We start from the raw sequence: 22,948 nt of genomic DNA on the forward strand, positions 1-22,948 counted from the left end.
TGCTCACTCTCTCTCCCTCTCTCTGGCAAATAAATAAAATCTTAAAATAAAATAAAATAAAATAAAATAAAATATACAATGAACTATTATCTTTCATAATTATCTCAAATTCCTGAGATTTCTAATACTTATATTAGCTATTCTAAAACTGTCATCTATTTTGTTTCTAAAACCTGTATGAGCAAAATACCCCATATAGTAAGTCAAAAGACATCAGAATCTTACCACACTCTCAAATACTTAAAGTATAAAATAAATGCATGTATACTTGAGAGTTAAAAGGATGAAGAGACAAAGTAAAAAGAAAACTGTAAGATAAATATACAAAAACTGTCCAGGGATTTGTTCTGAAGATACATGTCTACAAATATGAAACAACATTTGCATAAGTAGTCATTGAGGCATCATTTGTAATACCAAAATGTTAGAAACAACCTAAATGCCCATCCATAGAAGACTGATTGAATAAACTGATAAATCCCCATCAATGGAACATCACACAGCAACTTAAAAAACAATCAAACAAGGATGAGCTCTACAGAGTAATCGATCCATTTATATAGAGTAACTATCAGTATGTAAAATCTATACAAAATCCATGTATACATATAGAGTAAATCTTTTCTGAACATTAAAAAAAAAGATGAGTTCAAAAGTGTGTATGTGTGCACGTATGTTTTAAGACAATGAGAATTAAAATCATATATCCTTTTAGTACATACACATACTCTTAGAATTTATACTGTTTCCTTATTATGTAAAAAGAAACAGAGAATAAACCATGAACTAAAGAAAAATGGTTTTCTATCAGGGTGCGTTGGAAAGGAATAAAGAAACTAAAACATAAGAAAGATGCCTCTGAATGTGCTGCTACACATAAAGTAGCCTTCTGAAATGCTTTTTTGAAAATGCAATTCAATCTGAATTTTAAATGCATTTGGAAAAACATGATAAAGTTCAATCCACAGAAACAAAGAAATCAAAGAAAATATAAAATTGTAACATAATTCAATAGAAAAAGTGTAAATAACTTTCATATACTTTACTTTTCAATGTATTAATATAAGGAACAAAAACCAAAAAATTTTGGATAGAATATATGAAATTATTGATTCAGAATAGCAAAAGAAAGAAAAAAATGAAAGTGTGAAGAAAACTTATATAACTGGGCACGTGCTTGGCACAGTTGTTTGAGTGTCCAACTCTTGATTTCAGCTCAGATCATGACATGATCCCAGGGTTGTGAGATTACATGGAGCTTGCTTAAGATTCTTTTTCTCTCCCTTTTTCTCATACCCCCCCCCAAGAAAAAGAAAAGAAAGGAACTAATATTCACATGAGAATTGCAGAAGGAGAAGAGAAAAAGGACAGAAAGTATAGTTAAAGCAGTAATGGCTGAAAACTTCTTGAACATAGAAATAGAAATGGACATCCAGATCCATGAAACCAAATAGGTTGAATATGAATACAGCTACACCAAGATACAATTAAATTGTCAAAAGTTAAAGACAAAGAAAGAATTTTAAGAGCAGCAAAAGAAAAGAGAGAAGTTATATGCAAGAAAATCCCCATATGAATATGGGTGAATTTCTCAACAGAAATTTTATAGGCCAGGAGAAAATAAAATGAAAATTCAAAGTATTAAAAGAAAAAAAAAGCTGCTAATCAAGAATTCTATATCCAGCAAAGCTGTTCTTCAGAAATGGAAGGATAAAGACTTTCCCAAACAAACAAAAGCTGAGGGAGTTCATTACCACTATATCTAGCTTATAAGAAATGCTAAATGGGGGGCGCCTGGGTGGCTCAGTCCTTAAGCGGCTGCCTTGGGCTTAGCTCATGATCCCAGGGTCCTGGGATCAAGCCCACCATTGGGCTCCCTGCTCAGTGGGAAGCCTGCTTCTTCCTCCCTACTCTCCTTTTTTGTGTTCCCTCTCTCCCTGTGTCTCTCTCTGTCAAATAAATAAATAAAATCTTAAAAAAAAAAAAAGAAAGAAATGCTAAATGGAGTTCTTTGAGTGGAAAGTAATGATAAATATGCCATCAAAATTAGATTCTGTAATATGGTAACTGTGGTGCATAATTCACTTAGAACTTGTTTAAGTTTAAAAACATGAATGTAGTAAAAATAACCATGAACACAATAATCTGTAATTAGTTACACAATATAAAAATACGCAAATCACAACAGCAATAAACTAAAGTGTGAGGGGGAAGAGAATTAAAAGTGTAAAATTTAGGAATTCCAATATAGTTAAGTTGTTGTCAGCTTAAAATAGAGTGCTATAATTTTAACATAGTTTATGTAAGCTTCATGGTAACCACAAGGGAAAAATCTGTAGCAATTACACAAAATAACATGATTAAAAAAAGAGTCAAAGCATATTGTTACTGAAAGGCATCAAAACATGAAAAATGACCACAGGGTAAGAAATAAGGAACAACTACAAAACAACTACAAAATAATCAAGAAGCAATTAACAAAATGGCAACAGTAAGCCCTTACCTATTGATAATTACAGTAGTCTCCCCTTATCTCAGAAGATATGTTCCCAGATCCCCAGTAGATGCCTGAAACTGCTGATAGTACTGATCCCCGTATACATTATGATTTTTTCCTACAGATACATATCTATTATAAAGTTTATTTCTAAATTACACACAGTAAGAGATTAACAATAACTAATAATAAAATAGAAAAATTGTAACAATATACTACGACAATATTTATGTGAATATGCTTTCTCTCTCTCAAAGTATCTTACTGCACATTACTTGTCCTTCTTGGGATGATAAGTGATGATAAAATGCCTACATGATGAGATTAAGGTGAATAGCAAAGACACTGTGACACATAGCATTATGCTACTACTGATATTCTGGTGATATGACAGGAAAAGGATCACCTGCATTCAGACCATCATTGACTGTAGGTAACTGAAACTGGGGCTGGGGGGGGTGTTGGGTAATACTGTATTTTAAATATAAACAGATTAAATTCTCCACTGCAAAGACAAAGAATGTTTGAAACAAACACAAAGATACAACAAGATGCTGCCTATAAGAGACTCACTTCAGCCTTAAATACACAGAGAGGCTGAGAGTGAAGGGACAGAAAAAGGGATTTCCTGGAAATGGTAACCACAACAAAGCAGACTCATATGCTAATATGAGACAAAATAGACTTTAAACTAAAAATGGTACAAAGAAATAAAGAAAGTCCTTATATAATGATCAAGGGGCTAATCCATCCATAAGGTTTAACAATTGTAAATATTTATGTACACAGCGCTGGAGCACCTAAATATATAAGAAACACAGCTTAAAGGAATAATGAAAAACAATAATAGTTAGGGGCATTAATATCCCACTCTTAACAATGAATCACCCAGATCATCCAGATAGAGAATCAGAGAATGGAAGAATGAGAATAATGTAACAGCATATTTCAAAAAAACTATAGACCTAACAGACATATATAGAACATTCTATCCAACAGCAGCAGAATACACATTCTTCTCAAGTGCATTTCTAGGCTAGTTCATATGATACACCACAAAACAAATCTTTGTGAAATCATACCAAGTATCTTCTTTGACTACAATGGCTTGAAACCAGAAATCAACAAGAGGATAGCTGGAAAATTCACAAATACAAGGAAATTAAACAACACTCTCCTGAAAATCCAATGGATCAAAGAAGAAATTAAAGGGGAACAAAAAAATTGTCTTGAGGCAAATGAAAATGGCAAAACAACATACCAGAATTTGGGGAATGCAGCAAAATCAATTCTAACAGGGAAGTTTATATTAATAACTGCTTACACAAATAAGCAAGAAAGATCCTAAATTAACAATCGAACATTATGCCTTCTGAAACTAGAAAAAGGACAAATAGTCCAAAGGTAGATAAAGGAAGGAAATAATACAGATTAAAGCAGGCATAATTCTTTTATTGTTAAGAAAACAATAGAAATGATTAACCAAACAAAAGCGTGATTCTTTGAAAAGATAAGCAAAATTCATAATCCTTAGCTAGACTAACCAAAGGGAGAGGGAAAAAAAAATACAAATCATCAAAATTATAAACAAAAAAATGAGGCATTACAACGGATACCACAGAAATAGAAAGAATCATAAGAGGCTACTATGAACAATTATATGCCAACAAGCTGGACAACCTATAAAAGGAATGAAAAATTCTTAGAACATATAATTTACCAAGACCGAATAAGGATGAAATACAAAATCCAAATAGACCAATTACTATTAAAGATTGAATAAAAAACTCTCTAAATGAAGAAAATCCCAGGGCCACATGACCTCAGTGGTGAATTTTACCAAAGTTTTAAATAGAATTAACATTAATCCCTCTCAAACACTTCACAAAAAACTGAAGAGCAGGGAACACTTTAAAATTTGCTTTATAAGTCAGGCATTATCCCGCAACAAAAGCCAAATAAGGACACTACTCAGGGGAAATAATGGCAAGCTAATGTCCTGATGAATATAGGTACAAAAATTCTCAACCAAATACTAACAAACCGAATCCAACACCACTTTAAAAGATCACTCACCATGATCAAGTGGGATTTATCCCAAGAATGCAATGATGGTCTAATAAACACAAATGATAGAATGAAAGAAAAAAATCATATGATCATCTTAATAGACACAGAAAAAGCATTTGAAAAAAACTTAAAATCTGTTAATGATAAAAACACTTAAATATAAAAAACATCTCTCAACAACAATATAAAGGCCACATATCAACAAAATTTAACATCTGTTCATGATAAAAACACTTAACTAGGTATACAAAACATATCTCAAGAACAATATAAAGGTCATATACAATAAGCCCAAAGCTAAAAACATACTCAATGTTGAAAGATTAAAAGCTTTTTCTCTTGTTCTTGAGAACAAGACAAGAATGCCCACTCTCATCACTACTTAATACAGTACTAAATATCCCAGCTAGAGCAATCAGTCAAGAAAAAGAAAAGGCATCATTGTTAGGAAGGAAGAAGTAAAATCATCTCTATTTGCAGGTGATGTGATTTTATATATAGAAAATCAATTTTAAAAAAGCTAGAACTAATCAATTCAGTAAGGTTGTAAGATACAAAATAAACATACAAAAAATCAGTGGTATTTCTTTTTTTTTTTTTTAAAGATTTTATGTATTTATTTGACAGAGAGAAATCACAAGTAGACGGAGAGGCAGGCAGAGAGAGAGAGAGAGGGAAGCAGGCTCCCCACTGAGCAGAGAGCCCGATGCGGGACTCGATCCCAGGACCCTGAGATCATGACCTGAGCCGAAGGCAGCGGCTTAACCCACTGAGCCACCCAGGCGCCCCAGTGGTATTTCTATACATTAACAACAAATTCTCTGAAAAAGAATTTGTGTGTGTGTGTTGTGTGTGTGTTCTGTTTGTCATCATACAGTACACTTATTTGTGGAACATTAAGGAACAGCATGGAGGACATTAGGAGAAGGAAGGGAAAAATGAAAAAGAATTTTAAAAATCAGTTCCATTTATAATATTAGCAAATAACCAATAAAATACTTGGGAAAAATCCATCAAGGAGGTTAAATATCTATTCTTTTTTTTAAAGATTTTATTTATTTATTTGACAGAGATCACAAGTAGGCAGAGAAGCAGGCAGAGAGAGAGGAGGAAGCAGGCTCCACACTGAGCAGAGAGCCCGATGTGGGGCTCGATCCCAGGACCGGGGATCATGACCTGAGCTGAAGGCAGAGGCTTTAATTCACTGAGCCACCCAGGTGCCCCTATTCTTTTTTTTTTTTTTTAAGATTTTATTTATTTACTTGACAGAGAAAGATGTGGTGAGAGAGGGAACACAAGCAGGGGGAGTGGGAGAGCGAGAAGCAGGCTCCCTACTGAGCAGGCAAAATAACAAGGGACTCAATCCCAGGACTCTGGGACCATGACCTGAACCCAAGGCAGATGCCCGAGAACTGAGCCACCCGGACACCCCAAGATCTCTATTCTCTCTCTCTCTCGCTCTTTTTTAAAGATTTTATTTATTTATTTGACAGAAAGAAACTGCCAGAGAAGAAACACAAGCAAGGGGGAGAGGGAAAAGCAGGCTTCCAATCAAGCAGGGAGCCTGATGCGGGGCTCGATCCCAGGATCCCAGGATCACAACCTGAGCTAAAGGCAGATTCTCAATGACTGAGCCATCCAGGCACTCCAAGATCTCTATTCTTAAAACTAGAAGATATTGATGAAAGAAATCAACAAGACACAAATAAACAGAAAGATATCCCATATTCATGGATTAGAAGAATTAATATTGTTAAAATGTCAATACTACCGAATGCCATCTATGGGTTCAATGCAATCCTTATCAAGTTTCCAGTGGCCTTTTCATTTTGTTTTGTTTTACAGAAATAAACAATCCTAAAATTTAGATGGAACAAGAAAAGACCCCAAATATCCAAAAAATATCCTAAGAAGTTCAGAGCAGGAGGTGTCACATTTTCTAATTTTAGGCTATTCTCTAAAGTTATAGTCATTAAAACAGCATGGTACTGGTATAAAAACAGATAAACCAATGGAACAGAATCAAGAGCCCAAGAATAAAAACAAACATATACAGCCAACTAATATTTGACAAGGAAGTCTCTCAATAAATGGTGCTAAGAAAATTTGCTATTCACATGTAAAAGAAAGAAACTTGATCTCCTAACTTACACCACCTAAAAAATTAACTTGAAGTGGATTAAAGACTTGAATCTATGACCTGCAGTCATGAAACTCTGAAGAAACATAGGTAAAAAAAAAAAAAAACAAACTTCCTTGACATAGGTCTTAGAAATAATTTTTTGGAAATCACAACTAAAGCACAAGCAACAATATAAAAAATAAACAAGTGGGACTACATCAAACTAAAAATCTTCTGCATTGCAAAACCAATCATCAACAAAGTGAAAAGACAACTTATGGAATGGGAAAAAATATTTATAAACCACATATCTGATAAGGGCTTAATATCCAAAACATATAAAGAACCCATAAAACTCAATAGCAAAAAAACAAATAATCAAATTCAAAATGGGTAAAGGACCTGATTAGACATTTTTCCAAAGAAAATATATGATTGGCCAACAGATATATGAAGTGATGCTCAATACTGCTAATCATTAGAGAAAAGAAAATTAAAACCACAGTGAGATATTACCTCAGGCCTATTAGAAATGCTATTATTGGGCACCTGAGTGGCTCACAAGGTTAAGAACCCAACTCTTGATTTTGGCTCAGGTGGTGATCTCAAGGTCATGAGATGGAGCCCCATGTCAAGGCAGAGGATTCCCGCTCTTCCTCTGCCCCTCTGCCCACCCTTCCTCTAAAAAAAAGGGGAGGCCATTATCAAAAAGACAAGAGATAACAATAATGGTGTGGCTGTAGAGAATCCTTAAGCACTAATGGTGGGAAGGTAAATTGGTAGAGCTACTATGGAAAACAGTTTGGAGTTCCCTAAAAAGTTAAAAATAGGAGGTGCTTTGCTGGCTCAGTTGGTGGAGCATGCAAATCTTGATCTCCTAGAGTCATGAGTTTGAGCCTCATTTTGGTTTTTAGAGACTACTTTAAAAAAAAAAAAAGTAAAGTTTAATAAAAATGAAAAAATAGAACTACCATATGATCCAGCAATTCTATTCTGGGAATATATTCAGAAGAAATGAAAACAATAATTCAAAAAGATATTTGTAGGGGTGCCTGTGTGGCTCAGTTGGTTAAACATCTGCCTTCTGCTCAGGTTGTGATCCCAGGGTCCTGAGATCAAGCCCCACCCACACTGGGCTCCCTGGCTCAGTGGGGAGCCTACCTTTCCCTCTCCGACTGCCTCTTCCCTAGCTGGTGCTCGCTCTCTCTCTCTCTCTTTCTCTCTCGATCGCTCATTCTCTCAAAAAAAAATAAAATAAAATATTTAAGAATAAAAAAAAGATATCTGTAGCCTCATGTTCATTGCAGTATTATTTACAATAGCTAAGACTTGTAATCAACCTAAGTGTCCATCAACGGATGAATGGATATCTATTTTTTTATTCATGTAGAGAGCATGGTTAAATGATCAACCATGTCTGTTTTATGTGGTAAAATAGAAAACCAAAATCAGTAACAAATTTTAGTATGATAATTAAAATAATATGCCAACAAAATAATAGGAAACTTCAGTCAGTGAAAGTGAAGCCATAATGATGTAATTAAGCCTAATTAAATCAAAGTAGACATGTTCAAACTATAGTGTAAAAAAGGGGTGATATCCAGGCTTAAATCTAACTTGTAACTCTTCCATTAGCAATCAATATTATTTAAACCTGAAGGACAAAAAATGAAAAATAATAGAAATTTTCAGCAGGTTGTATTATAATTCTATCACTGAATATTTCATCACAGGAAACTGGCTAACATCCTATTTCTGATATTAGTATATTGGGACACTGACAAAAACATGAGAACTTTACTCTTGACCAGTGATTTCCATTTAAGTTTGTTAATCCATTGTGAGAGTGTACTAGGCCAAAGTAAACACACAAAACTAATAGAAGCCAGATTCACTGCTTCAGAGCACTTAATAACTTAGCTGAGTCATTAAAGATGTTATAATCAGAAAGCGGAAATAAATTAAAAATAATTTTTTAAAAGTCTAATTTGCTAAGAGTTGTATTAAAATTTTGGTAATTCTTTTTTACCTCAACACAATGTGTTATCAATACTTCACCAATCGGTTTCCTACCATTCTGACATCCAATCAAACATTTAATGCATGTCTAGTAGAGGATCAGAAGATGAAAGTAACAGTGTCCCTAACACAGTCACACCACTAACATTTTCAGATCTTCCAGAAAAGAAATTCAAGCCTTTTCATAATCTCTTATTATGCTGCTCCTTTTAGCTAAAACAAATTGCTCGGCTTGTCTGTTTATTCATGTATAGCACATCCTTAAACACCTATCTTTAACTCTCCTAAAGAGTCCAGAATTACATCTATGTTATGAAAAACTAGAAAACAAAATCAGAATGAAATAAGCACAGAATTTTCAGAAACCGGAAAAAGGCAGGGCAGACTGTGATCTCTGGTAGAAAAGAAACAAGGTAGGTCCTTACGTCATGTAGGCTCCCTGCCAGTAGGCAATTTCCGGATTGTGGTGTGGGGAGAAAGAAGGCAAACAGAGCCAGGCATTCTAGTGAAATGAGGAGACAGAGATAAGTGTTCAAGGAGAGTTAAGAGACTAGAAATTGAAGAAAAAGAAAAAAAAAGTTTTCAGAGAGTAGTGTACTAAATCATAACTCTTAAGGCTCTGACTGAATTCCATCCAATCTGTGCATATTTAAGGAATGTTATCAGATCACAAGGAAGCTACATAAATGCTTCAGGATTAAAAACTGAGTTTATCAAGGTCTCAGGATTCAGTAGCAGCATACAAAAATCTAATATAATTCACATACTATCAAGGAACAGTTGAAAATTAAAATTAAGAAAATATCGTCATTTATAATCACATTAAAAATGAAACATATGGGGACAAAATCTGAGAAAATGAGTGCAAGACCTAAACATAAAACACTACAAAGTTTGCTGAGGGGGAAAAAATCTAAATAAATGGAGAGCTATACTAAACGTATAGATTAGAAAACTCAATATTCTCAAGATAGCAATTCTCCCCAAACTGATTCACAGATTTGTTGCAACCCCATTCGGTACCTCAGTAGGATTTCTGAAGATACCAAAAAGTTGATTCTATAAATTAAAAGTAAAGGAAGGGGAGCTAGAAGAGTCAAAGGTTGGGAAGCATGTCAGTGTGAAGTAAGCCAAAATTACTAAACCCCAATTTCTTGAAATATAAAATGTAGATAATATAATCTATGATCTTGTAAGGATGTTTCAAGAATTAGAAACAGACTAACAAGCCATGCAATTTATTTCAGTAAATGATACTTATTATAGTTGGATCTCTTTTATACAGAATGAAAGGGCTCACACTATGCTCTAAGTACACTTAAATGGAGATCAAGAAAGCCACAGCCATAATTGGTAACTTTAAATAAATAAGTGAATTAGTTTATTTCAATTTTAAAAGCAATAGTAAAGGCAGAATGTCAACTGAAAAGACCAGGAGGGAGATTAATTGCAGCTGAGGGGATCAGAAAAGGCTTCCAGAGACAAGTGACATGATCAATTTGTCTATGAACAATGGGTATAATATTCAAAAATGGCTATAAACTGGAAAAAAACTAGAGACACTGAGTATATGCCTCCTTTCCTATCTTGGGAATTTCATCGTAGTATCCGTAAGGCAAAAGAAATTCTAAGTATTAAGTAGTTAGTTCCAAACAACTTAATAAGTTACTTACTTCCTAACAATTTAGCACATGTCACGCACCATAAAATTCTCAAACCTTGGAATCAGATTGAGTGCCACCAATACCATTTCTTGTTTCACATTGATTCTTGTGCAGTACTTAAGGTTTTTTTCCTTTTTTACCACTCAAAACCCAGCTTTGTAGAATATCTGATACTACCAAAGGAATGTAGCAATCTAATATTAAAACAGAAATATCTGGAGCTAGCGGTTCATGCTATTTCTGATAGGTATCACTGTTTTGCTAGAAAATTTAAAATATCCTGTTGACCCAATGTGGGTTTGTTATAGAACCCAAGGCACCTTAGCATAGAGATGGGAAAACAAGAGTATAGTCTTTTTTTTTTTCTTAAGATTTTATTAATTTATCAGAGGGGGGTGGAGAGAGCGAGCACAGGCAGACAGAATGGCAGGCAGAGGCAGAGGGAGAAGTAGGCTCCCTGCTGAGCAAGGAGCCCGATGTGGGACTTGATCCCAGGACGCTGGGATCATGACCTGAGCCGAAGGCAGCTGCTTAACCAACTGAGCCACCCAGGCGTCCCAACAAGAGTAGTCTTAACAAAAACAATGAAAAAGGAAAATGAAGTACTATTAGGCATATAGTGACAGAGCACTATGTGGGAGGGAAGACTATGAGAAAAGATGATCCAGGTCAAATCATTAAATGCCACTTTAAGAAGGTTAGGCAGCAGGGGCACCTTTTGGCTCAGTAGAACATGTGACTCTTGATCTAGACATTGTGAATTCGAGCCCCATGCTGGGTGTAGAGATTATTTTAAAAATAAATTTTAAGGGGGCACCTGGGTGGCTCAGTGGGTTAAGTCTCTGCCTTCAGCTCAGGTCATGATCCCAAGGTCCTGGGATCAAGTCCTACATCGGGCTCCTTGCTCAGCAGAGAGCCTGTTTCTCTCTCCGTCTCTGCTTGCCACTCTGCCTGCTTGTGCTCTCTCTCTCTCTGACAAATAAATAAATAAATAGATAGATAAATAAATAAAATCTTAATAAAAAATAAATTTTAAAACCCTTTAAAAAAGAAGATGAGGCAGTATTTTGTAGATACAAGGATGTACATGAGGGTCTTTGAACAAAGGATTGAGATAAGAGATGATGCCTCATTAAGGTAAGGAAGCAGAAAACCCAACTGAATTTAAATAGGTGCTGAATAAATGACACATTAAGGTTCATTTTAAGAGTTTTTAACAACATAGAGAAAGACTTCTTGGGGCACCTGGGTGGCTCATTCAGGCATCTAACTCCTGGTTTTGCCTTAGGTCATGATCTCAGGGTCCTGGATCGACCCCTATGTCAGTCTCCGTGCTCAACAAGGAGTCTGCTTGAAGATTCTCTTTTCCTTTCTCTCTGCCCCTCTCCCCACTCGCCTGTGCTCTCCCTAAAATAAACAAAAAAAGTCTTTTTAATAAAAAGGAAAAAAGAGATTTCTAATAATATTAACTGTCTTCCAGATGAATTTCCTCTTTGCCACCTAATGCAGTATTTACGACAATATAACTGAAAATGATGCTCAAGAGCCAATACTTCTAAGACAATGCTATATACTTTAATTCAATTCATAATAGAATAATGAAGAATGACACTGAAATAGTTACAGGATAAGCCAAAGATAAATAATTTTAAATCAGAAAACCCAATGAGGAATTTCAGGAAAACTGTAAACCACAACGAAAAGAAATTAAATGTCAACTGGGAAATGACAGTAATAAGCAGATTGGAAAGGCTTATGAGGAAATCAAAATTGAAGTAGTTAGGAAAACAGCATATATCACATGGTTTAAAGGGCTGATTGTCTCAGATGACTGGTAGGCTACCAAGTGACGCAGTGAAACACAAACTTTTCATAAGTATTATTACAGAATCTATTCTCCCTCAATAACTAGTAATGTTAGACTCCTTTCCTGACAAAACTGCTGTTTCCCTTGTTGACAGATGTCCTATTAATAAAAATCATGATAGTCCTATTATACCCCAACAATCTTCAGTTATTTTTCTTGTTCAATATCTGTTAACATCTATTTCTCAGAAGAAATTTTAGGAAACTTTGGCCTAGTAAGAAAAAAGCATAAATGTTAGACTCAGATATATATAAATTCATCCAGTTCTGTGACAGTAAATTATATACTCAACTAAAGGTTTTATTTCTTTCAGATTTATTGTGAGAATTAAATAAGGTAAGCAAAGTACCTATAGTAGGGCTTATTAAACAGTATTTATAATAACGAAAAATAATAACAGGGCACTGAGATATGATTAAAAAAAAACTTTCAGTCCAATTTCATTCAACTCATTCCTTAAGTGTTCATGATTATTTACCAGTTGGGCATTATTGTAGTAAATAATGGATAAAGCAGTATTTCTCTCTCTTTTGTAGGCTTCTGTTCTTTTCCCTATCCCTCAGTCTTCTGCAGGCCTGAACCCAAGGATTGTCTGCCCTTCTCAACCCTATACACTTTTTCTGGATATTATCTAATCTCTCCCCACAGTTTTAATTCCAATCTATACACTGAGACTCCTCACCTTTATCTTTAGTTTAGACCTGCCTTCAGATTATTGATCTGAATATCCAAATGCCTATGACCCTATTTTGCCACTAAATCTAGACATTTCCACTTCCCTGTGGATAATGTTTCCCATTATCACCACTTGAGTGCAAGCCACCATCTTCTCTCAATCAGACTACTCTGAAAGATTCTTTAAAAACTTTTGTTGAAATATATTCACATAACATAAACGTTACCACCTTAAAGAGTGTAGTTCAGTTGTTTCCTCTATATTCACAAGGTTGTGCAACCGTCATCACTATCTAACTCCAGGACATTTCGTCTCTCCAAGAAGAAACCTGTGTCTAGGGGCTCCTGGGTGACTTGGTCAGTTAAATGTCCGCCTTTGGCTCAGGTCATGCGCACACACATTTTCTCTCTCTCAAAGATATACAATCTTAAAAAAAAGAAAGAAACCTGTGTCCATTAGCAATCATGCCCCATTCTTCTCCCCCTCTAACCCCCAGGACCATTTGTAAAGGGTCCCCCTGCCTTCAGTTCTTTTGTGTGTGTTTATATTTATTTTGTAATTTTTCAAAATTTTTATTGTAATTCCAGTTAACTGTGTTGTATTAGTTTCAGGTGTACAATATAGTGATTCAACTCCCTGCCTTCTGCTCTGCTTCCTTCCAATTCACACTTTGAGTTTTCTTCCAAAAACGTCTTTCAAGCAGAGTTCAAACAATTTCATGATTGAACCACCAAATGCCTCCCCAAGTTCATCTAAAGGTATTCCTTCTCCAGAATGCAACGTTCTAGTACCATTCCAATCATATTCTCGCTCCATTCATATTTCATCTCTCGTTCTTTCTAACTTAGATCACAGACCTCACTTTCTTGAGTAAGCTATTCTTGAACACTACACTAAATGCCCGTTTCATTTTGTCACAACAAAGTGTATTGATTCCATTTAATTATAATTTCCTATTCAACATACTTATTTTTCCAGCTTTTGTGAAATATGTAGAGGGTACATTTCTATACCTAGAAGGGTCCCTACACACTCTATATACTTAAATGTCTGTCAAATAAATGAATCAACAGAAAAGGCATAATCTTCTCTTCTTCTAAACTTACAGTTTACAGTTATATATAAAAATTACCCCCTAAAAGTACATTACCATTGAGGAGTTTTGGGGAAGATGATGGAATAGGAGGATTCTGAGGGTTTGAGAGAGAAGATCACACCAAAAAGGGTAGACGGGGGCGCCTAAGTAGTGGAGGCACCTGGGTAGTGCAGTCGGTTAGGTGACCAGCTCTTGATTTCGGTTCAGCTCATGATCTCAAGGTCCTGGGATTGAGCCCCACGTTGGGCTCCATGTTCAGCAGAGAGGCAGCTTGAGGATTTTCCCCCTCTCCCTCGGACCCCTCCACCACCCTTCCAAATAAATATAGCTTTCTTTTTAATTTTTTAAATGTTTTATTTATTTATTTGACAGAGAGAGAGAACATAAGCAGGGAGATTAGCAGGCAGAAGGAGAGAGGGAAGCAGGCTCCCCACAGCAAGGAGCCCGATGTGGGACTTGATCAGGGGACCTTGAGATCAGGACCTGAGCTGAAGGCAGATGCTCAACCAACTGAGCCACCCAGGCCCCTCAAATAAATAAATCTTTAAAAAAAAAAAAAAAAGGTAGGAGAGGTGGAGACATGGTTGGTAACCAAACCCCTGTGTGACTAGCCACAAATGAGAGGGATATCACAAGCATGGAAAGGCAAGCAGACCAAACCTCACACCAGGCACTCCAAGCACTGGGGACCTACACCAGTTTGAAAACCAGTGGGCCTTAACTCCAGGAAAGCTGGAGGGCAACACAAAACTGAGTGTGCACCCTTAAAAAGTCAGTATACTGAATAACTGAGCCCAGAACACAGCACAGAGGCAGCAGTCTGAAAAGCACCTTGAAGGACATATAATGACTAATGTTGAATATGTGCCTGAGAGACAGGGATCTGCAAAAGAATTTCCCTCATGCACCACGTCTCTTCCCCTCTCCTTAGCCTGGATAGTTGGGGGCTTTCAGAAGTCAGCACCAAAACTCTCCTTCTACCTTGCTAGTACCTCATGCCCTCAACCCAGTGTGTTCCTGTGGAGCTGGTCCTTCCAAAGTGGCTTCTGCCCTACTGCACCCTGCAGGCAGGTCCTGCCAGGACAGGCACCACTCCAAAGTGACTCCTGGTCTGGGGAGGGGAAAAGATAAGCCCACACACCAGTGTACCCACATTTCTTGCACCTAAGCCTCTTAGCCCCTATGCAGACAGCAAGCCCTGCCCTACAGTGCAGTAATTTCTTGTACATTGGCCTTGGCAACATCTTTATGGCTATGTCTCCTCAGGCAAGAGAAACAAAAAGGAAAATAAAATAAAAATAAAAATAAAAAAGCTTCTGCACACACAAAAAGAAACCATCCACAAAATAAGAAGACACCTACTAAATGGCAGAATATATTTGCATATGATATAACTGATAAAGGATTAATATGCAAAATATATAAAGAACTTATACAACTTGACACCAAAAAACCCAAACAATCCGATTAAAAAATGGACAGAGGACCCAAACAGACAATTTCCCAAAAAAAAAGATATACAGATAGCTGGCCAACAGACACATGGCAAGATGCTCAACATCACTAATCAGGAAAAGGCAAATCAAAACCACATGAGGTAACACCTCACACCAGTCAGAATGGCTAGTATTAAAAAGACAAGGATGGGATGCCTGGGTGGCTCAGTTGGTTGGACGACTGCCTTCGGCTCAGGTCATGATCCCGGAGTCCCAGGATCGAATCCCACATCAGGCTCCCAGCTCCATGGGGAGTCTGCTTCTCCCTCTGACCTTCTCCTCGCTCATGCTCTCTCTCACTGTCTCTCTCTCTCAAATAAATAAATAAAAAAAAAATCTTTAAAAAAAAAAAAATAAAAATAAAAAGACAAGGAATAAGAGTTGGCAAGGATGCAGAGAAAAAGGAACCTTTAATGCATGGATGGTGGGAATGTAAGTCGGTGCAACCACTATGGAAAATAGTATGACAGTGTCTCAAAATACTAAACATAGAGGGTCACCTGGGTGGCACAGTTAGTTGGGTGTCCAACTCTTGATTTTGGGTCAGGTAGTGATCTCAGGGTATGGGGATCCAGCCCTGCATGGGGCTTGGCAGAGAGTCTTCTTGAAGATTCTCTCTCTCCCTCTCCCTCTGCTCTTTCTCTCTCAAATAAATAAATGAACCTTTTAAAAAATATATTCAAGCTGAAGGCAGATGCTTAACCGACTGAGTCACCCAGCTGCCCCCAAAACTCTGATCTTGAAAACCAAAGTCAAGAAAATGTCTTCAGAAACAGAATTCAACACAACATTTCCACAACATTAAGTGAAATTACAAAATTCCTTCATATAATGAAATGATGTTGTTGATGATGTTGTAAATATATGGCAATATCCTGATGGAGTTCAGGAAACACTACTCCAAATTATGGCAAACTGGTTGAACGAATTTGAGAAAACAGCAGAAGCAGGACAGTCACTCTGACCTTCCTCTCCTTCTTCCATGAAACAGGTCATAAAACCTTCATGTGAGAGATGCTCTCCCTCTATCTAGAGGAAAAGAGCACTCTCATCTCCAAAGACAAAGGGACCATAAGAATCTTATAAAAAGGCCTTCCTAAATTTCCCTCAGTTTTATTACACTTGCCTCATACTCTCTGACCTATCATGTTTCTACAAAATTTCCCACTATTCCTCAGACCTAGCATAAAAATACACAGGTAAACTGTTTCTTTGAGTCTCCATTTTCTAATGAAGAATCTGTGTCACCACATCCTTATATTAAATAAGTCTGTATGCTTTATCAGTTTAATTTTCAGACCCAGCCAGGGACCTGAGAGGGTTCAGGAATATTTTTTCCTCCCCAACCCCAAACAACTTTAAATTGCAGGTGAATAAAGGAAGATCTGCTGTGGAGTTTAAGGACATTTTTATTCACCCCTATATTTATTATAATTTAACATTAATTTCTAAATCATATTATGATTTTTTGCATATGTTCCAAACACCTTCTCCAAGCAACTTAAGAAAAACTGCACTAAAACCAAATTAAACCAAGGGTTAGCAAAAAAAAAAAAAACAAAAAACAAAAAACAAAAAAAACAAAACAAAAAACCACTATAATTAGCCAAAGGTGAATTAGAAAAAAAACTGTACTTAAGAGCTTAATTAGTGAATACTTACCATATGTTTGCTATTATGCTAGTTCTTTACCTAAGTTATCTCTCAGTTAATCTTAACCACCAGGCATAAGGTAAATACTATTCCAATTCATAGGTGAGGAAGCAGAGTCAGTAGGTCAGTGGCAGAACTTAAGTCGTATGATTTCAGAAGGTATACTTTCAATCATTACTCCAGATAGGAGGAAAGAAAGGGAAGTGAAAAAAATCATGGAATAAGTGTCATCAGACCTCAGTCATAAAACTAACTGGCTTGAAAAAGAATAACTGTGTAACCTTGTAGAAGTATTTAGTTTCTCTGGTTATCATTATCCTTCACTGTAAAAGTCAGAAAACTATGGTGATTTTCTAAAAGATCTATCACTTCAAGCTATGAAAAGAACTGAAGAATATATGGCAAATACATCAAGGAGAAAATCCAAATAGAACTTTATCATGGCCAATTAAAACTAGTACAGAAAGGTGAAGAGGGTAAGAAACCTTTAGAGAGAAAGCACCGTGGTCTTTAGAGGTAAGAATGTCACTTGCTGCATTTGCCCAGAAATTCTACAAAATCCAGAGAGAAGCATGGCAACTAACAACCAAAGAGGAAGAAAAGAATTGAGGAAAATCCTTCTTCTTTACTATTTCTAACATACATGTTGTAAAAAGCAAAATCCCTCAAGGCAGTAAACATCTGCCCATCAACACCTATCAGCAGCAACATCAAAAACATAAGGCAAAGGTCAAGTCAAAGTTTATTGACAATGATGAACTATGACAGCCTCTATTAAATTACCCCTTCCTTCAAGGTATATGTGATCAAAGCAGCAAAGATATTTTCACTCAGTCACATAACAAGCTATTTGTTGAGATTGAAACATCTGGTCAATATCTCCTAACACTGCAATTTCATGCACAGTTAGCATTAGGGCACATTTCTTCTCCTCTTCTTTCAGGGTCCATAAGGGTGGCACATATGGCTGATCATTTCATTCAAAAAGGATCCAATTCAAGGCATTACACACAATCGTCTGTGCTTTATGGTGTTTTAAGTCTACCTGCCATCGTTTTCCATCATCATTGCTCACTGCTGTTCTCTTCTACTATAAAAGCCTGCAAATATGACAGAGCACTTAAAGCTTAACAGCTTTCCTCCACTGGAGTTAGAAAGCATTTAAGGCAAAGGAATCTATAAAGTGGCAAGTCGTTTTCTATTGTCAAAACATTAAACTGTTTACCACTTTATTTACCATTTAAGCAAAGATCTAATATAGATTTAAAAATAATTTTTAATGTCAAATCAAATGCTTAATTTTCTACATGCAGAATTATGAAAGTATATTCTTTTGGTATAATTTTAAGTTACAGTAAGTGACATGAAAACAATATCATAGAAACATTTAAAAATTAATTTTAATAGGGGTCTTCAGAATATATTTTTTAACTTGACAAAGAGGAATTCTATACTAAGAGAATAAGAATGCTATAATTTTATCAGTACCATATGCTGAAAATTTTCCTCTTGAAATTCATGCATTTGTTGTCATGGTAACAGGGCCCTTTCTTAAACACGGTAGTAAACCTGAACTCACACCATAGATTTCTCTTTTTCTCTTTCTTCCTTTAGAATAAGGAAAAAACTGAGTGGAGGTAAGGGACATCTTTCAAGCTACTGTTTCAGATTTCTTTTAACCATCTCCCTGACAAGTAGCATAACTGTATGAGTAGAGTTGTCTTCTGAAATATAAGAGTTTGCATAGACAATAATTAAATGAATTTCAATAATGAAATATTCTTCTAGTGATAAAGAACCACTTATGACCATCTTACAATAAGCAATATGCAATGGCTGATTAAAGAAGGAGAATATCAAAATAACAAGATTAAACCAAAATCTGACTTGGGTGTAATCTCCAGGACTGCTACCCTAGCATATAATATAAATATATTCTTTATTCACTTGTTCATTATTTTTATTGGTCAATCAACTCTAAAGCTATTTGTTGAATGCATCTATAGGCCAGTCACCTGGCTGGCACTGGAATACAAAATTAAACAAGTCAGACATGTTGCTGTCTCATACAGATTCCATGCAGAGCAAAACATAAGGCAAAACAAACAAAAACATTAAACAAAATAACTGTAAGAAATGCTGTGAAGGAAAAACAAATGGCTGAGAAGGACAATGGGTGAGAGAGATGGGCAATGAAAAGTATCTACTTTAAATAGATCTAAGGACTTTTAAATTGAGACACAAAATATGCAATGAGCTAATCAGGTACAGAGTGAGCTTAGGGGTTGGGGAATTTTCCAAACAGAAATACCAACTGCAAAATCTTCTGAGGCAAGGAAGAGGTTAGCATATTCAAAAAATTGAAAAGCAGTGCGGCTAAAGTTCAGCGAGGGACGTGGAGAGTAGTTAAGATAAATTTGGAAAAATATATAAGTTTCAGAACATGCGCACCTCACTGGAAATGTGAAGGAGAATAAATTTTATTCAGGGTGCAACAGAATGTCACTGAAGGGTTTTAAACAAAAAAGCAAAATTATCAAATTTAAATATGGGTCACTTCTGCTACTGTATATAAAAGGATTTTATACTGTATATAAAAGTAGAGAAAGTAAAAAAAAAAAAACCACCAAGTAGAGAAAGTAAGATTAATTAGGTATTATTCACATCCCTATCCAGTCCTTTGAAAAAGCTTCTTGGTTCTATCCTTACATTATTTCCAGATTTTAACCACTTTTTTCAACACTTTTCATTAATTCCAATGCTAGCAACCATCTAAGTTACTATAACCCCTTGCTTAGATTGTTGCAATAGTTTCCTAATATCCTTATTTCCATCCTCAACATTTTCCTTTTAAAATATTAAGTCAGTGGATGCCATTCCTTTGCTCAAATCCTACAATGCTCTCTGTATCACTCCTTAAGAAGCAAAAATCCCTACATTAGTCTATTAGCCCTACAGGATCAAGTCACTCTCCTTTATCTCCTGCTGTCTCTTTAACCTCATCTCCTGCACTTGTCATATTCTGCTCCAACCAAACTCAACTCCTTATAGGATTCTGCAACATGCCAAGCAAGCTCTCCCTTAGCAACTGCTGACATCTCTACTAGACTGGATTTCCTCAGCTAGCCAGATGGCTCTTTCCTCATCTTGAAAGTCTGTATTCAAATCTCTTCTTCTCAAGGAAACTGTTCCCACACATCCCACTTAATATTGTAAAATGTCTCTTTCGTTCCAACATTCCCAACACCACATGCTTTTACTTTTTATCCCTATTCTAATTTCCTCATTCACTATGTTTCTCCATTCAATGAAAATATGAGCTTCTTGAAGGCAGGAAATTTTAATCTTTTGCTCAGCAATGCATCCCCAGCATTTGACACATAAGTAGATACTCAATAGATATTTGATGAATTGTATCTTTTTTTAATGAACTGTATGTTAATAACAAATTAAGAGATAGCAAAAGAGCGATCAAAAGATGTCAAATACTTATTTATATGCTATACATCATATATTCCTAAAACAGCACATTTATTTTAAAACAAGAATAAAAAGAGAATAAAATAATTCTTCCACAAATTTACCTATTAATATTACTGAAAGGATTCATGTTACCACTGCCACTATTTAATAGTGTTATGACTAGCATAATTATATCCTGGAACTAAATAAAGCACTAAAAACACAGAAAAGATAAAAATATAGGTCACAATCTGCAAAAAAAAAAAAAAAAGGAAAACTTACCAACATTCTTAAGTTCTGCAATACTATGGAAAGCAACTCACTCTTAACTATAAACCATGAGATAGGTACACTTATAATATCCCTTTTACAGATGAAGAAACTGAGGCACAGGAAGTGTAAATAACCCAGGATTTGAATCTAAACATTTTACAAAGTCCAAGTTTAAACTACTATTCTGTAATGATCCCTGAAGAGGATCCACTGAAAAATTATTAGAAATAGTAAAGAGAGTTTAGTAAGATATTCAGTTACTGAAACACATATTTAAAAGTTTCTCATATACTATTAATAACTTACTGGAAAAACAACAAGGAAAAATTTCTACATAGAATAGTACCAAGAAGAAATCACACTGAAGCCACTGATCAATATTAGCATCACTGAAAGTGGAATAAAAAGATATGATGCATTACAAATGAGATATAATAAAAATAACAGAGTATCAGTTTTAAGATTCTTGCCTAAGGAAAGAAAAGCTTCATCTAAACAAATCTCTAGCTCTAACTATAAGCAAAGACTAAATAGGAAGCAAATAATGAAATACAGAGTAAGATACTTTACAAATGAACCCATTTCTTTTAAAAAACAAAACAAAACAACAACAATAAAACTTAAAAAAGGGGGAAGCAAGGGTTCCTGGGTGGCTTAGTACTTAAGCATCGGCCTTCAGCTCAGGTCATGAACCCAGGGTCCTGGGATGGAGCCCTGCAATGGGCTTCCTGTTCGGTGGGAAGCCTGTTCTCCCTTTCCCACTCCCCCTGCTTGTGTTTCCTCTCTCCCTGTGTCTTTGCAAAAATAAATAAATAAATAAATAAACAAAATCTTTAAAAATAAATACATGAGAGGGGAAAGGAGGATTACTAACTAAATAATACGAAGTATAAATGCAATGTTTGATTTTTATTTAGATCGTGATTCAAATAAACCTATCACAAATGTGTATTTATAAAACAATTATGAAAATCTGAATTGGAACTGGATATTAAATAGAATTAAGAAATTCATATTTTAAGGTGATAGTATTTTTTTTAAAGTGTCATTCTTGGACAGGCAATCTGAGGACTAATAGGTGAAATGACCAGAGAAATGGGACTTAACCTCTTAAGAGAAGAAGAAAAAAATTGGGCCAAATGCTGATATTTATCGAAGCTAGATAATGGGTACATGAGGTTCGTTATGCTATTCTATTTTTAAAAACATTTATTTATTATTTGAGGAGGGGCAGAGGGAGAGAGAGAATCTGAAGGGGACTCTCTGCTGAGCACAGAGCCCCAATCTCTAGACCCTGAGATCACAACTTGAGCTGAAATCAAGAGTCAGACATATAACTGACTGAGTCACTCAGACTCCCCCATACTATTCTACTCCTGTGTAGGTTTGAAATTTTCTGTAATAAAAAGTAATATGCATACATACAAAGTGGAAATTAAAATGAAAATCCCGACATAGAAAAAGACAAACATTTACTCTAAAAAGTTTATTATAAAAATATTATCTCACTAGTAAAACTATAAATCCCAACGTGATATTTTGAAAACATCAGTAGGATCCTTAAATTCATCTGAGGGAATAACAGTAAAGTACATTCTGAAAAGAATGAGTAATAATGATAGCAGAAGGGCACCTGGCTGGTTCAGTCAGTAAAACACATAATACTTGTTCTCTGGGTTTTGAATTCACGCCCCATGTTGGGTGTAGAGTTTACTTAAGAAAAAAAAAAAAAAATCATGTGGAGAGGGCCAGGAAGGATTTACTACCAGGTATTAAAAAGTATTATTTGGCAACTACAATTAAAACAATGTAGTACTGACACAGAAAGAAATCAATGAGAAAAGACAGAATTCAAACACAGACCCAATGGTAATTACCTATGGCAATATAGTATAGGATTCATAGAGATGGCAAAAGAGCAAATTATTCAATACACTGAGCTAGGATAAGTACCTAGTCATTTGGGGGGAGGAACTCCCCTTACCCATTAACCAAAAATGTGAAAAATACAGAAATGTAGGAAATTCACCAACTTATTTCAAAACTTTAAAAC

General features: G+C 35.5%; 1 protein-coding gene across 2 annotated transcripts in view; it reads right to left on the reverse strand.

Annotated features, from left to right (window-relative positions):
• The window catches only part of ADK (adenosine kinase), a 541,004-nt gene that overhangs the window by 282,582 nt on the left and 235,474 nt on the right, over positions 1-22,948 (reverse strand). The window lies entirely within an intron of this gene.

The sequence above is a fragment of the Mustela lutreola genome, chromosome 4 (genome assembly GCF_030435805.1).
Source record: "Mustela lutreola isolate mMusLut2 chromosome 4, mMusLut2.pri, whole genome shotgun sequence".
NCBI classification, from domain to species: Eukaryota; Metazoa; Chordata; class Mammalia; order Carnivora; family Mustelidae; genus Mustela; species Mustela lutreola.